This window comes from Capra hircus, chromosome 2 (genome assembly GCF_001704415.2).
Source record: "Capra hircus breed San Clemente chromosome 2, ASM170441v1, whole genome shotgun sequence".
In the NCBI taxonomy this organism is placed as follows: Eukaryota; Metazoa; Chordata; class Mammalia; order Artiodactyla; family Bovidae; genus Capra; species Capra hircus.
In genome coordinates, this window is record NC_030809.1 from 20001443 (window position 1) to 20007442 (window position 6000).

The window sequence follows — 6000 nt, forward strand, 5'->3', positions numbered from 1 at the left end:
CAAGCAATAAATGCTGGAGAGGGTGTGGAGAAAAGGGAACCGTCTTACACTGTTGGTGGGAATGCAAACTAGTGCAGCCACTATGGAGAACAGTGTGGAGATTCCTTAAAAAACTGCAAATAGAACTGCCTTATGACCCAGCAATCCCACTGCTGGGCATACACACCGAGGAAACCAGAATTGAAAGAGACACATGTACCCCAATGTTCATCGCAGCACTGTTTATAATAGCCAGGACATGGAAACAACCTAGATGCCCGTCAGCAGATGAATGGATAAGAAAGCTGTGGTACATATACACAATGGAGTATTACTCAGCCGTTAAAAAGAATACATTTGAATCAGTTCTGATGAGATGGATGAAACTGGAGCCGATTATACAGAGTGAAGTAAGCCAGAAAGAAAAACACCAATACAGTATACTAACACATATATGGAATTTAGAAAGATGGCAATGATGACCCTGTATGCAAGACAACAAAAAAGACACAGATGTGTATAACGGATTTTTGGACTCAGAGGGAGAGGGAGAGGGTGGGATGATTTGGGAGAATGGCATTGAAACATGTATACTATCATGTAAGAATCGAATCGCCAGTCTATGTCCGACGCAGGATACAGCATGCTTGGGGCTGATGCACGGTGATGACCCAGAGAGATGTTATGGGGAGGGGAGTGGGAGGGGGATTCATGTTTGGGAACGCATGTACACCCGTGGTGGATTCAAGTCAATGTATGGCAAAACCAATACAGTATTGTAAAGTAAAATAAAGTAAATAAATAAATAAATAAAGATTCCCTTTTTGTCCCACCTGTTTTGGTTGTACCTCCATTATATTCTAATAAAGGAAGGGAAGAATGAGAGCAGGGAAAATAGGAGGAAATGCTGTTGCCACAGGAGATGAAGGAGAGACAGGAGTTAAGGCTATTAGTACCACTGCCACCATGAATGGCATTCACAATACACACGCACACAAGGTAACTATGCAAAGTGATGGATGTATTAATTAACTTAATTATGGTAATCATTCCATAATATATGCACATAGTAAATCATCACATCATATACCTTAACTATAAATAACAACTGATTTTTTAATTATACCTCAATAAAGCTAGAAAAAATATTTGTTCCAAGGAGATAGATATGTTAGGGAAAGATTTGAGTATAATGCAACTTTTACATTTATGTGGGATTCTGTGCCTGAAAAACACCAGGTAAATGCAAAAAGCTGCACTCAGCTAACACGTGTGCACACACACACTTCAAACAACCACCAGCTACCTGTGTGTCCTATGGGTTAAGAGCATCACTCATCCACACCTGCAAATACAACTTTCCCTCCCATTTAGGATACATCCTCTTGCACCACTTGACAACAACACAAGCTGCAACCTTTCTCAGGGCCATTTTCAAAACCAAACTTTAGGTCTTTTTCAAGGTAAAGTACCATATTTATTGTGCTTTCCTCGTGGCTCAGCAGTAAAGAATCTGCCTGCAATTCAGGAGATGTGGGCTTGATCCCTGAGTCGGGAAGATCCCCTGAAGAAGGGAATAGCAACCCACTCCAGTATTCTTGCCTGGAGAATCCTATGGAAAGAGAATCCTGGTGGGCTGCAATTCATGGGGTCACAAAAGAGTCAGACATGACTTACTGACTAAACAGACAAAAGACCAGTTTATTACAGGATTTATACTTTTTAAACATATAATGTGTAAAACTGTGCACAATTTTTATTGTTTCAACTCTAAACAAGTCACTGATGAAGTTTTTGTGTGCTCTTCCCCAATCCCATAGCCCTGTGGTTTTTACTGCATGATCTTGTAGAGTGCCATGTTGTGTAAGAACACCTATGTTGTGTTATAGCTGAACTGTGAGTACCAAAAACCATCTCAACAGTGAGCACACCTAGCACCTAGATCTTGGATTCTAAATACCAATCTCTAATAAAAGAGACAGATTTTTTGGAGAAATGACTGATTTCAGATCTGAGGCTGGGAAGGGATGAAACAAACTTTGAACATCTTGTGCCGGACCCTAAGTCAGTGCTCAAAAACTAGCGGAGATACTTTTAAAAGCTACAGGGGCCAGCTTGCAGGTATGGCCAGATACGCAGATGACACCACCCTTATGGGAGAAAGTGAAGAAGAACTAAAGAGCCTCTTGATGAAAGTGAAAGAGGAGAGTGAAAAAGTTGGCTTAAAGCTCAACATTCAGAAAGCTAAGATCATGGCATCTGGTCCGATCACTTCACAGCAAATAGATGGGGAAACGGTGGAAACAGTGACAGACTTTATTTTGGGGGGCTCCAAAATCACTTCAGATGGTGACCACAGCAATGAAATTAAAAGATGCTTGCTCCTTGAAAGAAAAGTTATGACCAACCTAGACAGTATATTAAAAAGCAGAGACATTACTTTGTCAACAAAGGTCTGTCTAGTCAAGGCTATGGTTTTTCCAGTGGTCATGTACGGATGTGAGTTCAACTAAAAAGAAAGCTGAGCGCCAAAGAATTGATGCTTTTGAACTGTGGTGTTGGAGAAGACTCTTGAGAGTCCCTTGGACTGCAAGGAGATCCAACCAGTACATCCTAAAGGAGATCAGTCCTGGGTGTTCACTGGAAGCACTGATGCTAAAGCTGAAATTCCAATACTTTGGCCACCTGATACGAACTGACTCAGTGGAAAAGACCCTGATGCTGGGAAAGATTGAAGATGGGAGGAGAAGGGGATGACAGAGAATGAGATGGTTGGATGGCATCACCGACTTGATGGACATGAGTTTGAGTAAACTCCGGGAGTTGGTGATGGACAGGGGTGCTTGGCGTGCTGCATTCCATGGTTTTGCAGAGTCAGACACGACTGAGTGACTGAATTGAATTGAACTGAACGGAGATGAGCTTCTATGTCAAGTTTTGTTCTCCTTGTACTTTATCTATACATCTGTTAACCTATCACTTCCCCTAAAATATCTGTATCTATATTTGTCTTTTCATCTCTCTCTCTGCATGTGTATACACACACACATATGCGCAGACACACATTATGAGGATGTGTGCATGCTCAGTCACTTAGTCATGTCTCACTCTGCAACCCCATGAGTCGTAGCCTGCCAGGCTCCTTTGTATAGGGGATTCTCCAGGCAAGAATACTGGAGTGGGCTGCCATTTCCTCCAGGGGATCTTCCCAACCTAGGGACCCAATCCACGCCTCCTGCATTGGCAGGTGGATTCTTTACCACTGAGCCACTGGCAAGCCCTAACCATGAGGATGGATCTTCTTTATTCAGTCTACTGATTCAAATACAATTCTTTTCTAGAAATTCCCTCACAAATATAGCCAGAAACAATGTTCTACCAGATATACGGGCATCCCTTAGACCAGGCAAGATGGTTAAAATGTCTTTTGTCTGTTGAGACTTTCCATTCATAAGCCTATTTTTCTCTTCATTTAATTTTTTGTGTGCTTCAACATTTAATAAATTCCTCCATAAAGACCCTTGCATATCATTAGATTTATTCACTGTTATATTACAATTTTTGTTGCTCTTCGGAAGGTGTTCATTTTTAAATTACATTTTCTATTCTATGAGTAAGAAATTTCTTTATTGCTGAATACTAATATTTTTAAGGGCTTTTTTCCCTCCAGGAGTTCTTATTACTTCTGGGATGCTTTGTCAATCTCCCAAATGGAGACATAATATATAGCATTTCCTAGGCTTATTTGACTAAAAACTCCATTTTAACTGACTCTATAGATCTAATTTACTGTTTGTTAAGGGTGAGTGGATGACATAATGTCCATAAAATGTATCTAAGTACAGCAGACTAAAAATGGATCAGATTAGAACCGATTTCTTTCCTCTGTACGGCTCTTACCATTTTGTGCAAGCAAAGGGAAAGCTTGGCTGGCCTTGACTTAGACCGTCTAACACTCAGCAGGAGAGCTGCATGCTCAGGCAGTCATACTGGGAAAACACAGTGTCTTATTAAATATTGCAGTGCTGATTCCATTTGTGAAGTAGAAGTAAATTTTGCTAAAACTGGAAAACAATCAAGTTCCATGTATCCACAGAGGTATTAACAGGAAATAAGCATCTGCCATAAAAACTGGTCAAAAGAACAAGGAAGTGACTGCATACCATGTGCCAAGCCCCCAGATGGACTCTTTAATGGCCCCTTAGCAGAGCCAAGCATGAGACCTCCCTCTTCTCTCGAGTCTTCTCTACTGATATCTGTGGTTGTAGAAGTTGTGGCCGGGATAGTGGCTGCAATGATGAGAAGGGCTGTTGCCAGCAGAAGCCAGAAACAATGCTGCTGCTAGGGGGACCAGCCCGGCTGCTGGTAGCATTTGCTGGAACTGGGCTTGTCTGTTGGTAAGTCTTTTCTACAACCCTCCTCGTCTCTTTCTGTGACCCAGAAGTCACTGGTGTGCACTCAAGGGCTGTAACTGGATCTTTTCCTTTCTATCACATCACAAACTGTTTAATTTCATAAGACCCTACAGCAGAGGTGAAAGAAAGAACTGAGCCAACAAGACACCCCAGCCACTGCAGACAATCCACATATTGAACAAACTTGAAAACTGAATCATGGTCACAAATGCTTCTGCTTTTCCGAAATTCTTTGACATAACTTCAGGGCCTGCCCCTGTTCTTTTTGTGCTCATACATGACATGCCATTTCTTCTGAATTCTTCTGCCCACCAGTGCTGTACTGCTGAAAATGAAACCATAAACAGAATAAGGCATTATATATTGATGTTTAAATATTTTTTTTAACTTTTATTAATTGTCTTGCTATGAAAGGACCTTCTCTAGTCTATAAATTCGGGCAAGCCAAATAAAGAAAGCCTTGTTGGGAAGAATTTCCCAGTTGTCAGATTCATTTCTTTTACAATCACAGTTACCCTGAGATGCACTATGGCAGAATCACAAGCAGGTCTCAGAGCAGCCTGACTTGTCCACATTCCGTCTCCTGATACCATCGTGACACCTCATTTCTTTGAAGTCAGTAAAAGTGAACGTGGCAGTCACTAAGTCATGTCTGACCCTCTGTGACCCCACAGACCGTAGCCCGCCAGGCTCCTCTGTCCATAGAATTCTCCAGGAAAGGATACTGGAGTGGGTAGCCTCTCCCTTCTCCAGGGGATCCTCCCAACCCAGGGATCCAACCCGGGTCTCCTGCTTTGCAGGCGGATTCTTTACCATCTGAGCCACCAGGGAACCCAGTCAAGTCCTTGGGGATGTTACTCTTCTTTCCAAGAATGCCTCCCTCTCACCTTGGTTTGAAGGAACATGAACCCACCTTGAGTTGCTGCCACTCCAGAAAAACAGATGTTTCACCTAAATCAGCCAACCCGATCCCTGAGGACATTCTTAAGACAAATGTCATACGTTTCCAAATCTGCCTTAAGTCTTTCCTTTTCAAATCTCAATTGGAAGTATATGGCTTTTGACATAAGAGGCTATCACAGAGAGTTGTTTTTGGAAGAGGTACTGAACAGCTCAGGCAGATAGCCAGGCATCTGGCTCTTAGGTGGCAACGGCCTGATGACAGGGTGTGTTGAGATGGATTAGGAGCAGGTGTTTTCAGATGCGTTCAAAGCTCACTGACCCCAGGTTAGGCCTCCCCCTGAAGATTTAGGTCCTACTCTGTTTTCATTCTGGTACTATTCTTGGGAATGGTGAACATGTTTTCATTTTGTATTTGACAGTTTCTGAAAGCGATTCTTCACCCCATTCTTATGAGAAGGATAAATACAGTCAGTGGGCCAGATAGAACCAAGATGTTGATTAAGGACCCACTCTCCTACTCTATGTCTGCACATTAATGTGCAAAAGGATGAAGATTTTTCAAATCTCTGTGTGATACAGGTGCAAAAAGTCCCTGCATGAGTCTTTGCCAAGCCACACCAGGAACATACTATGAGTACCTGACTGGCAAGACCCACGAAAATTCTCCTTGCGTGTAACTAAGGGAATGCAGGTCTAACAGAGA